The following is a 15,949-nucleotide window of genomic DNA, read 5'->3' as shown; positions in this document are numbered from 1 at the left end:
CCTGGTTTGGTTCGAGCTTGCTCACGCACTGCTTGTTCGCTTGTACTCTTTGGCACGTCTCGGTATTATTTCGATACCACGAGATCGCCAATAAATATACTTGATCTGGACTAGTAAAGCCTTCTGGTTTACGGGCTATCAAGGGAACCAAGTCATATTTGTACGCGTAATCGAATAGTAGTGGTGATCATAGTCCGTCCACGACTCGACATCCACTACAACTGGTGAGCCGTTGTTGGAACACGCAATACAGCTGGTAACCCAATCCATCGAGCACAAGTCAAACTTGGCCAATTCTCCAAGCCAGATCAATCCGGTGAGTCTATTTATCTATCCACATCTGTTGCATATATTCGTATTGATATTTTTCAATATATAATATCTTGGCAACTTACCATGGTGGATAACGATAAGAGTAGTATAAATATAATAGACTCCGAGGTACAGGTTATCAACTTTCGACCGGTTCCTTTCATCCCTCATGATCCAGAAGTCTGGTTCGCGGCACTGGAATCTCAATTTGAGATCCGCCGCATAACCAACCAAAGGCAAAAGTACGCCTACGCTTTGGAATCATTGCCCGGGGATCACTTAACCGCTGTCCGTGAGGTTGTCCTCAATCCGAACGTTCCGAACGTTTACGACCGTCTTAAGGATGCTATCCTTCGACATTTCCTCCCATCAAGAGAGGAACGATTGAGGACTCTCTTAGCACGTCACCCTATGGGTGATGCTAAGCCGAGCCACCACCTCACGCGCCTGCAGTCCCTTGCAGGAAACTCGACAGCCGACTCCGAAATAGTCAAAGAGTTATGGCTCGAAGCATTACCAGGGAGTATCCAACCAACTCTTACGGCCCTGCTCGAGGACACCCCACTGCACAAGGTGGCCCTCATAGCAGACAAGATTCTAGCACGTGTTAGCGCCGAAGACAACTATATTGTTGCCTCTACTTCTCGTTCTAACATTGATCTCGATGCTAGACGACCTCCGGCTCATGGGGATAGGGACAGATGTATCCATACTCGTCTCAGTTTTCGAGACCGCGCAAATGTGCCAGCCCCCTACGTCCCCCGACCCAGGTCACAATCTCGAAAAGCCGTAACGACTCGCCCCAAGCGGGCATCTTCCAAGCCACGCCAGAAGGCGGTTTCGGAAGCGAGTCCAGGTTGGTGCTGGTTTCACCGTGCTTTCGGAGCCGGTGCCCGTCATTGTCGAGCTCCCTGCTCATACAAGGCGGGAAACTTCTCAGCCGGCGAGTAAATGAGGCCGTACTCGCCGGCACTTCACCTCAGGTTGGCCGTTTATTTTACGTGCACGATTATCGCACCAACGCTAGGTACCTTGTGGATACGGGTGCCCAAGTTTCTGTCGTACCTATCGGTAACAGTAAGTCTCAAGCCACTATGCTTCGACTACGCGCTGCGAATGGCTCAGTCATTCCCACCTATGGTACACGACAACTTACGGTCAACCTGAGCAACCGACGACAGTATCTGTGGACGTTCATCATTGCCGATGTTCCCACAGCTATACTCGGTATCGATTTCCTACAGCACTATGAATTGCTAGTCGATTCACGTAGGCTGCAGCTAATTGATACTTCGTTGAACAGCAACTTTATGGGCTCTAAAGCCCACACAAACGCGTACCGAATCACAGGTGTATTTCATTCGCGTGACGATTTATTCCACGTTTTATTTCAGAAATTCCCCAAATTAACTAAACCTCTCGAGGAGACTCCATCGGTGACCAATCGTGTGGTACACCACATAGTCACCCGCGGACCACCAGTCACGGCAAGACCTCGCCGACTGGCACCGGACAAATTAGCTTTCGCTAAACGTGAGTTTGACAATTTACTAGCTACTGGTATTATTCGTCCTTCTCACAGTCCTTGGGCCTCACCTCTCCACATGGTTCGAAAGAAGGATGGGGTTAGTTGGAGACCATGCGGAGACTACCGAGCGTTAAACACAGCTACACGTTTCGATAGCTATCCCATCCCCCACATACATGACATCACGGCATCACTCAAGGGCACGACAATTTTTTCCAAGATCGATCTGGTACGAGCATATCACCAGATCCCAGTCGCTCTTGAAGATATAGAGAAAACTGCTATCACGACTCCTTTCGGTTTATTTGAGTTCCTACGAATGCCATTTGGATTACGGAATGCTGCTCAAACTTTCCAAAGGTTTATCGATAGCATAGTACGAGACCTAGATTTTGTTCACGTCTATATTGATGACCTGCTAATCGCATCATCAAACGTAGATGAACATTATCAACACCTGACGCTACTATTCCAGCGCCTTTCGGATAATGGAATAATAGTCAACCCCGACAAGTGTGAACTCGGGAAGAAGGAAATGAAATTCTTAGGTCATGTTATTAAGCATGAGGGTATTCTACCTTGTGAGGATAAAGTACGTACTATAAAGGAGTACACTGTACCGTCCACACTCAAGGAACTGAAGGCATTTCTCGGTTTGGTCAACTTCTACCGACGCTTCATTTCGCACGCGGCAGAACAGTTACGACCGTTAACCGATTTACTTCACGGTAATCCACGCAAACTGGAATGGAACGACGCCGCACGTACTGCATTTTCAGATATCAAAACGGCCCTAGCTCAAGCCACACTTCTCGTGCATCCTGACCCATCAGCCACGCTTAGTATAGCGGTTGATGCATCGGATTTCGCCATAGGAGCCGTTATGCAACAGAATATCTCCGGTAGTTGGCAGCCCCTCGAATTTTTCTCACGACGCCTCACTCCCACGGAGACGAGATATAGCGCTTTTGGTCGCGAACTGCTAGCAGCCTACTGCGCCATCAAACATTTCCGGCACGCTGTAGAAGGTCGTAAGTTCATCTTATTCACCGACCATAAGCCCTTAACGTATGCTCTGCATACCAAGTCTGACCGCTACTCACCACGAGAGTGCAGACATTTGGACTATATCTCCCAGTTCACGACAGACCTTCGTCACGTCAAAGGCGAGTCGAACTGTGTTGCTGATGCTTTATCACGTATCCAACTGAATGCAGTTACTTTGCCAGTGCTCGATCTACCTGCTATGGCCGCCGCCCAAGCAAACGATACTTCATGCACGGAAGCACAACAGTCTACGTCCCTTCAATGCCGGGAAGTACCCCTAGCTACTAGCTCTGGTACTATCCTATGCGATACTTCCACGGGCCTCCCTCGACCCATCGTACCCTCCGCTTATCGCCGTCTCGTCTTTGATGCCCTTCATGGTCTATCTCATCCTGGTATCGCAGCCACCCTACGCCTCATAGCTGCACGATACGTCTGGCCGTCAATGAATAAAGATGTCCGTATGTGGGTAAAACAATGTTTACAATGTCAACGATCAAAAGTGCACAGGCACGTAGCTGCCCCTATTGGCACTTTCGCTACGCCTGATGCTCGCTTCGATCACGTTCACATAGACATTGTAGGACCATTACCACCATCGCACGGGTATGATCACATACTCACATGCATTGATCGTTTCACAAGATGGCCCGAAGCTATTCCCATCACGTCTATTACGGCGGAGACAGTTGCTCACCGCTTCGTAGAACGATGGATAGCTATGTACGGTTGTCCCTCGACTGTCACGACTGACCGAGGACAACAATTTGAGTCCGCATTATTCTCCTCACTAACACGGCTGCTTGGTACGGAACGCATACGCACTACCGCCTACCATCCAGCATCAAACGGTTTAGTTGAACGGTTTCATCGCCAACTTAAAAGTGCTCTTCGAGCACACGAAAACAACAATTGGTACGAAACCCTTCCGCTCGTCCTCCTGGGAATCAGAACGAGTCTAAAGGCAGATATTCAATGTTCCGCCGCTGAACTTGTTTACGGCACGACATTGCGTCTGCCTGGGGAATTTTTCACACCACGGAGCAGCACTAAGTTCGGCGAATCAGACTACGTCCAACGACTGTCTGCATTCATACGAACACTGACTCCGGTGTCAACTCGTATACAACATCGACAGGTCGCTCTCCCTCGAGAGTTATCTACCTGTTCACATGTTTTCATACGAGTAGATTCGGTACGCAAACCTCTACAACAGCCTTACGAGGGCCCTTTTCACGTGATTTCCCGTCACGAAAAGACCTTCAAGGTTGATCGACGTGGCCGCATCGAAACAGTCAGCATTGATCGTCTCAAGCCAGCACACGTCGATGACAGTGCTATACCTGATAAGCCGAGACCCAATGTTAGACCTATCAGAGCTTCTAGCGGGATCTCTACATCTACTTCGGATCCCACGCTAGATGCACCTGAGACCTCATTCTCACGTCCCAGTCAACAGCACGTGTCATCTGCCCCGTCTACGGACGAGACTTCCATCTCACGTCCAGACCTACAGACCACACCGCCCTTGACTGCGGATGAGATTGCAGGCTCACGAGGTTCGAACGAGACTACCGTCTCACGTTCCGGTCGCCGAGTACGCTTACCCGTACGCTTTCTCGACTAACCTCATAACCAACTACGGATACAGTATAGGAATCTACCCCTATACTACACGAAAGCTACACTTCTCTCTTTTTCTTTCATTTTTTTGTTTACCCCGAGCCTACGCCTTCGACCATCGCTGTTCTGGTATCGTCGACTTCAGTAAATTTTGGCGAAAGCTGGCCTGATCACCCACGCTCTAGTCAACGCACTCAGTCGACCTCTCTGGCTCCAAATACGTATGGTATACATTTGGTCCCGAACATGGTTATTCTGGTCGCATCTGGTTCCTTGGCTCAATCTGGTTTCGTCCTACATCTGCAGCGTTTCTGGTCCGGACCTCTACGAACGCAACTTTCAGATTCTGGATACAAACCACTCTGGTGTAGCATGCTAATCCAAGCAATCAATACAGCACGTTCCTTCTGGTACCGTTCTACGTCAAAGACTTTTGGTGGCAACTCGAGGATCAACGATCACTCCCTGTTCTGCCAACGTCTTCGTCCTACAATTGCACGTTTCGCGATCAGTCCCACGAATGAAACCGCTACGTATCGAAAGTGTAAATCCTTTCTAGCGGGGGGCTCCTGTAGTGACCGGCCAGTCTCGATAAGAACACGATTGGAATAATAGAAACAATTATTATTATTGTAACCAATTGTACCAGAGATTGTTTTACTGTATTTGTTTAACTGTATCCGTTTCACTTCTTGTTCCATATACCGCCTGGTTTGGTTCGAGCTTGCTCACGCACTGCTTGTTCGCTTGTACTCTTTGGCACGTCTCGGTATTATTTCGATACCACGAGATCGCCAATAAATATACTTGATCTGGACTAGTAAAGCCTTCTGGTTTACGGGCTATCAAGGGAACCAAGTCATATTTGTACGCGTAATCGAATAGTAGTGGTGATCATAGTCCGTCCACGACTCGACATCCACTACAAAACCTTTGTCTGATTTTTTGTTTTCGTCTTCTTCATACTTTTATGGGGAGGTTTACCGACAATCCTAACGGGTAACTTTGCGGGAATTAAAAAACTACTAAGTGTTTGGTCCTTATGTACCCGTTTCCTTACGAAAACTTGTAGTATTGCATCATTTTAGAAGTTTCGTTAGAATGCTGCGTTGTATGCATAGGTTTCCTCACTGTGACATTATAATCGGATGAATACATGTAACAGCATTGTTTCCTAACCGCATGGTCTTCGAAGCCAAGCATATAAAGACTGTGTAGCTGTAAATAATTCCCCAAAATCAATAGCTTTCTAAGTGTTAGACATTGGATGCTGACCACGTTGTTTAAGTGGACTTGTTTAGCTGAAAGCTTTCGGTCATGCATCCACACCAGATCACGTTGCAACACGGCGTGGGACACAGCTCCTACGTTACAATAGCCAGTTAAGAACGAAGTCTCTCGATATATTGGTAACGAATCAAATAAATCTTTCCTGTCTCTCCTCGTCTGACTCCTGGTTTCTATTCGACTGGGAACGATCGATTATAGAAGATACTACTGGTTGCTAGTTGTAAAACTAGAATATCCGTGGTATCCTCAACTGAAAAGATGTATACTTGACATGTAACACTTGGAGAAGGTCGGAAGTGGTGGACGTGTAGATATTAAGCCGGATGGCATGGCTCAGCCTTGCAGGTGTGCTCATTATGTCTAACTTATTGCTATTCACATTGAATATATTATTCTGTCCCCAGCATAAATGTGTTCTCCAGAAGCACCAAGTACCATTGTTAATTGTCAGGATACGATGAGTCAGTGAAGATAGTGATGCGACTTCCATGTAAGATCCTACAGACTAGACAATCACATGACAAATTTACCGTTTTCGGATTAGGTCTATTATCGAAGTGGTATTAGCACCGAACCAGACTATAATTATACATACTAACAATATTTATAATGCAAAAACTACAGTTGTTATATTTATATTTAGATAATTCACTGGATGAATAAACGTGGCAGTAAACAATATAAAACACGGTTTCGTCAATTTATAAATGGTTTCTCCACATGATCTTACATATTCAAAAATCGGCAAAGTTGTTCCTCGGCATAGGCTTGATTATTAGAAAGATTTGAGCCTGTGGTGACCTACTTTTATGACGATTATGCGATTGGTATAATGGAAACGATTACTATTATACCCGATTTCACTAGCGATTGTTTTACTGGAACTGCTTGTTTAACTGCACCAAGAACACTTTTCCTTCCGTTACCTGTGACCTTTCACGAACCTGCTTAAGCTCGGCAGTTCCGCCAGTATTCTTCGGCACATCCTAGTATTCTTTCGATACCACGAGATCGTCAGCAAATATATCTCATTGCGACCACTAACAGCCTACTGGTTTTCGGCCTACCGAGGGATCCAAGTCGATATCTGGCACGTAATCTCCCTGTAGTGTTGATCATAGTCAATCGCAACCCGACGCCGTCTATAAGCCTTCCAATTAGTTGACAAAAGCCATAGATCACATACCAGGAAGCGTATGAGGATCTTCTCAGCTTCATGCAATTCAGAAGAACAACAAATCAGTCGTGAAAAAACTACTAAACTTCCTTATCTGTATCAAATTCTATAAGTAAAAGAAAGAGAAGCTGACAGGATGTACTTATAAGTGTCTTACTTTAGTTCCATACAAAAGCATTAAAGTCACTCCTGACCTAACACCGTGTCAACGTCGTATAAGAAGACGTGAAGCAATAGAATCGTATGACAGAGTGATAGTAAAAAACCAGCTAAAGACAGTATGCAACAAAATGATTGATATAAAGCGCATGGATAACAAGCATGATGTTATACCACAAACGACTGGTCCATCCGTAGATCTAGATGAGTCTGCAGATCTGAAATCTTTGAATAAGATACGGTCCCCATCTGTCACTAAAAGGCGTGACGGCATCTCTGATCCCGGGTGTTCGCTCAGTATAATACCAAAATGTGGGCCGTGTAACGAAACACACCCAACTAAACATATTCATGTAAAAATTAGTTCCCCAAGAGATACTCCACAAGAGGATTCGAATGAACCTAAGTTCATCTCACAGAGACAAAGAAACCCTTCATCTCTGACAAAAAAGACTTGGGAGATAAAATCCAAAATACGAAATAGGGGGACACGTAAGATTGAGGCCAACTGTTCTGTGGGTATCCCAACAACAGTGAATAGGTTCTATCCGCTGATATCATGTAACTTGCCATCAACACCTCGCACAATGGGTAGTACGCTTGAGCGTAACAAACCTTTTTACACGCACACTCACAAAAACTATCAGAATACTGATCACTCCACTCACCTTCTCAAGCCTAAAACCGTTAATAAGCATGGTAATTACAGGTTCCTCACCCCACACCCTATGTACATTCCCCAGAATCACAATTGTAATTACTCTCAGAATGAGAACTTTCCAGTATCAACCCACCACATGAAGACGGCCTCCATATATAACAACAGTCGTAACCACTTCCAGTTACGAGCATCAGACCCCCCTCATGCTCGCACTAGCGCAAATAGTTATAACAGAGGCTACGAGCTTAACCATCAAAACTGTCTTGCAAATAACAGTACACTTTACAGTCAACATGTACCAGATTTTTTTGGAATAAGGCCCCTAGTTGCACCCCTGTTGAAGCATATAGCCCTAGTCATTTCAAACCAAGTGCGGAACATAAACTCGCTTCCCCCGTACAGTTCGCATCAGAAAGTACTCCCCCCCTTTCCTCCTGGATAAACTCCCCAAGCAACTTCACTAGCTCATTTGATACATGCCCCAGTAACTCTAGCTATCAAAATACAGAGCTATTGAAAAACGCTCAATCCATTACTTCAAACATACATCACTCACGCGAGGATCATGACATCTTTAATCGAGATACTCTCACTCACTTTAACTTAGTAGGCCACTTGTTTAATATGTGTCTTATCAACGCTAGGTCGATCTGCAATAAAAAGACTGATTTAGTTCTGTTTGCTTCCATATATCAACCATCACTTATAATGATATTTGAAGCATGGACTAACAGTAATATTTCCGATCTAAGTATATCTCTTGATAACTACCTCCTATATAGAAGCGATAGATTGAAAGGATGAGGCGGAGGATGCCTTATTTATGCTCACTCTAGCTTAAACTCACTACTATGCGATATACCTGAACTAAACAAACTGAAGGACTCGGTGTGGATTGTTTTAAAGCCATCAAATTCCATTACCTTACTGTTCGGCTGTATCTACCAGCAACCTAATTTGGCAATAGGTGAAATAGCAGTATTATCAGAGGTATTCACACTAGCATCATCCCTTCCATTCACAGGCAAGCTCATTTGTGGTGACTTCAACATGCCTGAAATTTCTTGGTTTCCAGTCAAAGCTCCGAAACGTTATGAATCATTTATTGAATGTCTAGAACTAGGACAGTGGACTCAATATGTTAGTAGCCCTACCAGACATCAAAATATCTTGGACTTAGTCTTTACCAGTGGCCTCACCCCCAATACTGTGTATATTGGAAAAAAGTTCCCAGGTAGTGATCATAACACTGTTGTATGTAGCCTTAATATAAAAAACACAAACGGTAGACGTAAAAATGTAACCCTTCGTAGAAACTATCGCAAGGTAGATTGGAATAATTTTCACAATTACCTAAGAAGCACTGACTGGGGAACATTCTTTACTGCAAACAATACCGACACACTAACCAATATATTTTATCACAACATCGAAAGTATCATGAACAAAATCGCACCTTTAGAGTACTAGAGACCTAAGTTTTCTAAAGATCTGTTTATACCGGTCGGTACACGAAGACGTCTGCAGAGACATTGTACTCGCTTCCACAACTCTAATGACTTCTCCTCTTTAGTAACGATGACAGAAATACTTGTCCAGACAGACGCAATAAGTACACAAAGCAATCGAACAGGAAAAACGTGCTGTCGAACTTAGTAATAACTCCTCAGCACTCACCACACTCTTTCAAAATAAACTTAAACGTTCTAAGTCGAGAGGAAACATATTTATTAAAGACAAACAAGTATACGAAGATCCTAAACTTGTTACGGAACTATTTAATGAACACTTTTGTTCCTCATTAACTGATGAAAAACCACTTAATGATTTAGAACTTATCACAGCATCTACCTGTGAGATTACTAACGTAGACTTCAATGTACAGAATATCTCTAAGGCAATTAGTACACTGAAACACTCCTACACTGATGGACCAGATGGTATTCCGGCTAGCATGCTAAAACGTGGAGGCGATGATATGTGTGTTTTATTACTCAAACTATTTGCGATATCACTCTCTACAGCGCATTACCCTACTGCCTGGAAAACTACACACATCAATCCCAAAATTAAAACAGGACCTGAAGCAAATGTTGAAAATTACCGACCCATAAACATAACTTCAGTGGTGTCTAGAGTGATGGAGAAAGTAGTTAAAGCGGCGTTAGTCCAACATGTAATTACTAATAATCTCATCTCGGTCTCCCAACATGGATTTCTTAGGTCCAGATCATGTGATACATGCCTAGTGGACTACATGAATGATATAACTCTGAAACGAGACAATGGACTCCTTGTATCAGTCATATTTTTAGACTTTAGGAAAGCTTTTGATAAGGTTCCACACAAACGGCTTCTAGCCAAACTACGGTCCTTCGGAATCAACAACCCACTCTATTCATGGTTTGTTTCATTCTTAAAGGGACGTAAACAAATGGTAAAGTACAACGACTGTCTCTCATTACCTAGACCAATAACTAGTGGCGTCATCCAGGGAAGTGTATTAGGCCCACTTTTGTTTCTCATGTGTATAAACGATATATGTAACATCATAAAATCTGGGAAACCATACTTATATGCTGATGATCTCAAAATAGTATACAGCTATAAGCCTGAGGTTCTAAGTGAAAGTGTACGCCTGATTCAAGATGATCTCAATAACCTAACTATCTGGAGCGAAAAGTGGCAATTACCATTTAACCTCCACAAATGCGGGATCATGCACTTTGGAAAGCACCCCTATGAACCCCAACTTTACTTAAATAAAAGTAAAGTCCAGACACTTAATTCAGTACACGATCTAGGAATAAATTACACAGGAAGCCTAAACTTTAAAGCACACGCCTCCTTTATTATTTCTAAAGCCAGACGTCTAATTGGCTTCATAACAAAAAATTTCTTCACGACAGATGCCAAGCTTACCCTCTACAAAATATGTGTACGACCTTCCTTAGAATACTGCTCTTTTATCTTCTCTAATATGAATACCACTGACAAAATAAGAGTAGAAGATGTTCAAAGACGTTTTACACGCCAACTGCTAGGAAGTGACACCACTCTTGATTACACAAGTAGATGTAAGCACCTCTCTTTAGAACCTTTATGGCACCGTAGGTTAAGGAACAATCTGATATTTCTCTACAAAGCAATAAATGGACTGTCATTCCTAACCTCCTGTCCAACTATGATTAATGACCCAGCCTATAGACTAAGAAACAATGCATATACACTATTTACCGAAAAACACCAAAAACAAATGCGTTGTAAGTTTTTTACAGTTCGGTATAGTTTATTGTGGAACAGGTTGCCAATACCTATCCGTAACTGTGACACCTTTACCAAATTTAAAAGGCTAATAACCCTGTTACTAAACTCTAAAGAACTTCGCCAACTATTCCTTGAACTCCCGCCTACCAATGAGGCACTTTATTATGGACCGCCCAATATCTAGACGGAACAAGAATATAACGAACTCCATTGTCGTTAGTATGAATATAGCCAAACTAAAGAAAACATGCTTTATCCTTCCCCACTATTTATTGATTATTAACCATGGCCTTCCGCTCCTAACCCTCATTTTCAGTTTCCGAATCTCTCTAATGGATAAATCCAAATTATTCTTCCTAAGTGTCATGTCCTTTTATTTTTCTTATTACAAGTAGACAGATAACTCACTAATCTTATGGATGCTGACCAACTAAGGCCGATCAAAAGAAGCTCATATGTCCTAAATTCTTGTGAGTTGTTCAATGTTTTATTTTTCTTACCCTGAAAATTTTACAATATTCTCTTTCATATCCTCTGATTTGCTATTAGCCCTTACCATCTCTTAACCACATATAATCTGACTTGTCTCTTATAACCTTTACCATTAGTTATCTTCATAGTAGTACGATATATTAAATGGATATCTAACCCATAATACAAATGCTATTACCATTTGATTTGCTTGTAACATGGAACTTGTAGAGACAGTGTATTCCAAATATGGTCCTTGATAAAAGCAATATTCATACCGACCACAAACGTAAGAGTGTCTAACATCATAAAAGGAGGGAGGGTGGCGTTACTGACCAGCAAACATGATGGTGGGGAGATAACTTCAATCCACCCGTGTCTGTGGGGCAGAACATATTAATTATGGCTCCTTATGTCTAGTGGGATGTCACGAACCAACGGCATTGATGCGAAATTATTCATGCAAAATACCACTTTGAATCATGTTAAAAAAGGCTGAATTGGTTTCACTTCCTACCGAGTAATCCTAATACAAGCAAACTAGACAATTGGCTAAAAATGAAGCCCACTCTATACCCTATAAATTCCAAAAACAAAAAAAAGAGAGTTCAAACAGCTTCGGAAAAAAGGGAGACAGCCATTTGTATCGGAATACTGTTTTCAGAACTTTATTTTATAATTATGCAATTCCATACTTCCTTCTGAACTACCTTCATTTATACAGTTCCTTATCCACTCATACCTTGCCCACACTTATTTTTCTTTAACACATTAGTATGTTCTTACCTAATAAATACTTCAATACAAAAAGAAACGCGCGCTATTTAAAAAAGACAGTGGTATTTTTCCTCGTTGAGTAAATTCTATTGTTTTTGATCGTTATTAACGTATCAAGACTACTGTTTTATACTTTGATTGAATTTCTTTCAGTTAAAGTATTCGACTAGAGTATCATTTTTGGTATCCTAAATAGTTTTATCGTCGGTACTCCAGAGTACCTTGTTTTTCTATTGTATCTGTTAGTACTTTGGTCCTAACTATTTATAGCTTTTTCTCCTTTAAGTCAAAACTCACTTTCTCATCCTAAAATGACTGGAAGATGCAACAAAAGCATTTGCCACCGCCCAGGATGTCGACATCCCGTTGACAGCGGCATGCAGTGCGAAGAGTGCAAAGGTTGGTACCACGAAGTTTGCACGAATCTAACGCCTGCAGCTTTCAAGCGGTTCAGTAAAAATGGATGCATCTGGCCATGTCAACAGTGCTGTTTGGATGCAAATAGCTTGTTAACCGAGGCCATCTCAATAGTAAATGCCGCGAAAAAGTGTCTCGGCAAGCGCGGTCGGGACACATCAGTCAGAACTCAATCTGTCGACACGCAGATTGACATAAGGCAGGCCCAAGTGAGTCCCAAAAATGCTGACCCTCACTGTCCAAAGGAGGAAGGACATCCTCCAAAGAGGTCTGTCACAACCAGAAACTCGCGCAAAAAAGTCTCTTCTGTCCCTCGTACCAAAAATGGTACTATGATAATTAGAAGTATTTGAATTGTAGTATAAACTAGTAATCCCCGGAATAACGCAATGTAATCAAGAAGTATTAGATGAGCCCGAACGAATGTATTGTATTTGGAATTCAAAATTACAACAGTCATCAATACGAAGAAGTCATTGATTTATTTAAACATCACATCCGCCACAGCTCGAATTGGAGTGTAAGTGTCTGTAATCGATTGCTCGTCTTCTTCTTAAGTTCATCTTACATCTGTCCGACGGTGTATTGGATGTAGACTCTGTATTATCTAGAATGCACTCATTAGTATTAGAATTAACAACCGAAATTGGAACAGACTCACCTGGGTTCTGGAATTGTATACAATCAGCATGCCGGCTTTGTAGTGAAACCATTGATATTTAGAATTTGCATCATGGACTTTCCAACAATATCCTCCCCCACGAAATAATGTTGGGTCCTTACTTCGCAATGTTTTAGCCAATATGACGTTCCCAATTTGCATTATCTTCTCAAATCTTACGCATCGACTACTGCATGTGAGTATTTGGGAATAAACACTGATATATGATTTGAGGTATTCCATCATGTGACTTTGACTTGAATAAAAATCATGATACATATACTTTTTGTTATTCATATTAGAATATACAGATGGATATGCATTGATATACGTAATTAACACATGTGATTTAACTAGGCTTGATTTACCTGCGAAACAATCGAATAGAAAACATTCATCTGCCTCATATTCATTAGGATAATCTTGGACTTGATTTGGATTCTCTGTCTGTGCAAACTTCACTTCTGGGCAAACTGGTTCTCTGGTTGCTTCGGGAAATTTCGCTTTCCCATCTGATTCATCGTACCACTGACTAGGGATTCTACTCGAAACACATTGTTCGTGAGAATATGCAACATGTGATACGAGAACATCGGAAATGTGACTAGAGTTCGACTCATTAGGAACATATTTGTCACATTCATTAGGAATATCATTAGAGATAAATTGATTGTGAGGACCACTGACACTTGACATGATATCAGAATTCGATTTCTCTGAAATATTTTCCTCAGATTGAATAAGAGTTTCATTAGAGAATAATGGGTCATCAGGGAATTCTGCATCTACCAAAACTGAATCTCGTTTTTGATCATGATTTGACTCATTCAACATTTTGTTCTCAGAGTTGTAAGAAATTCCATCAGAAGTATGTGAATTATCACGACAAACCATATTTGGTACAATAACATGAGAAATCCGATAAGTTTGTTGACTAAAAATTTTTGTCTCACAATGATTCTGGGTTTCATTCAACTCTGGACTGTTATATGACGTTATACTACTTCTAGATAAAGATAACTGATCATTAGAAGCATCCATCTTAGCATTACTTTCAGCGAAATGAACCATGGTATTACAAACTGACTGAATGTGTCCAGTTATACCACATTTAAAGCATTTAGAATTACGAAATATACATGAATTACATGGGTGAAACTTGCCGCAGAACAAGCATTTACTAAACTCGTGCTCATCATCATGGACTGTTTCACAGCTCAATGAAGTATTATCTGAATAACTTTGATTACGCATCGAACTGCGACGACTTATTAAAGTGGAATTCCTGAAGTTCTGGAGAGTCATTTTATCGGATTTTTCTCTCTTACCGCATCCGGAATTTGTATACTTTATATGATCCAACAGTAGTTGCTTGAGAGTTGCATAGGGGAGTGAAATCGGTTTGTCTGGAAGTGCCAAAATCTTTATAAGGCTGTATGCTTCTTTCCCGATGAATGTAAGGAAATGGGCCACAATATTAAAATCCTCATCGTCTTCCTTGGTCATAGCCCAGATTTCGAACCTCTCCATGTACTCCTCAAAAGCATTAAAACCTGAATTTATATCCAACCGTTCCATTACAGGCTCAATCGCGACGCCAATATGATAATTAGAAGTATTTGAATTATAGTATAAACTAGTAATCCCAGGAATAACTCAATGTAATCAAGAAGTATTAGATAAGCCCGAACGAATGTATTGTATTTGGAATTCAAAATTACAACAGTCATCAATACGAAGAAGTCATTGATTTATTTAAACATCACAGTGGCACATTTATTATATTCACGTGCCTCAGGTCTTCTCAGAAGTAAGTGAACTATAGCTGCACTATCGAGATTTGCGTACTCGGTACGGAATACATCTCTGAAATGATGAAACCAGGAGTCAAGTATGATATTGGATGCGGGATCATAGTTGAATTTACAAATGGAATTTGTGATGCATTCGCACTTATCTGGTTGAAAGGTTGGAGCTAAATAAAACGAGAGCTTCTGAGTTAGTACAGCCAAAGCTTCATTTATTTTGCGTTGCTCTGCACTTGCTAAAACTGCAGAATAGTTCTGAGGTCATCCAACGATATAGACATTTCGTTTTGGATCAGTCAAAATAAAAAATGTTCTCTACCTCCACTCCTGTTACGTCCCTGATCTGTCTACCGAATAGTATACAGACGAGAACTTATCTCGAAATAGGTCAAGGCACACATTTATCACACTTCACTCTTTAACCTAACAATAATGGAGGCCTGTTTTGCCGTCTCAATTCTTATCAGATGGTGCTGAGTTCAACCAGGTCAACTGAAATTCCTTTGTTCATTGATTCGACTCCAGTCAGTTAATGGGTTCATCAGCCACATTTTATTTCTTGTTCTGCGGCTTTTTCCCTCTGTTTTCTTCAGCGCTACGGATGTATTACGTAAAGGTTTAATTAGGGTTACATGTTTATTCGCTAAAACTACAGTTTTTTACAATGTACCATTTTAAAAATTACAACACCTGTGAACTTAAAGTACTGTGCCAACACGAAAACCCACATATAAACTCGTTGATTCATCCA

This window comes from Schistosoma mansoni, chromosome 1, assembly GCF_000237925.1.
Source record: "Schistosoma mansoni strain Puerto Rico chromosome 1, complete genome".
NCBI classification, from domain to species: domain Eukaryota; kingdom Metazoa; phylum Platyhelminthes; class Trematoda; order Strigeidida; family Schistosomatidae; genus Schistosoma; species Schistosoma mansoni.
Note: the sequence above shows the minus strand (reverse complement) of the source record.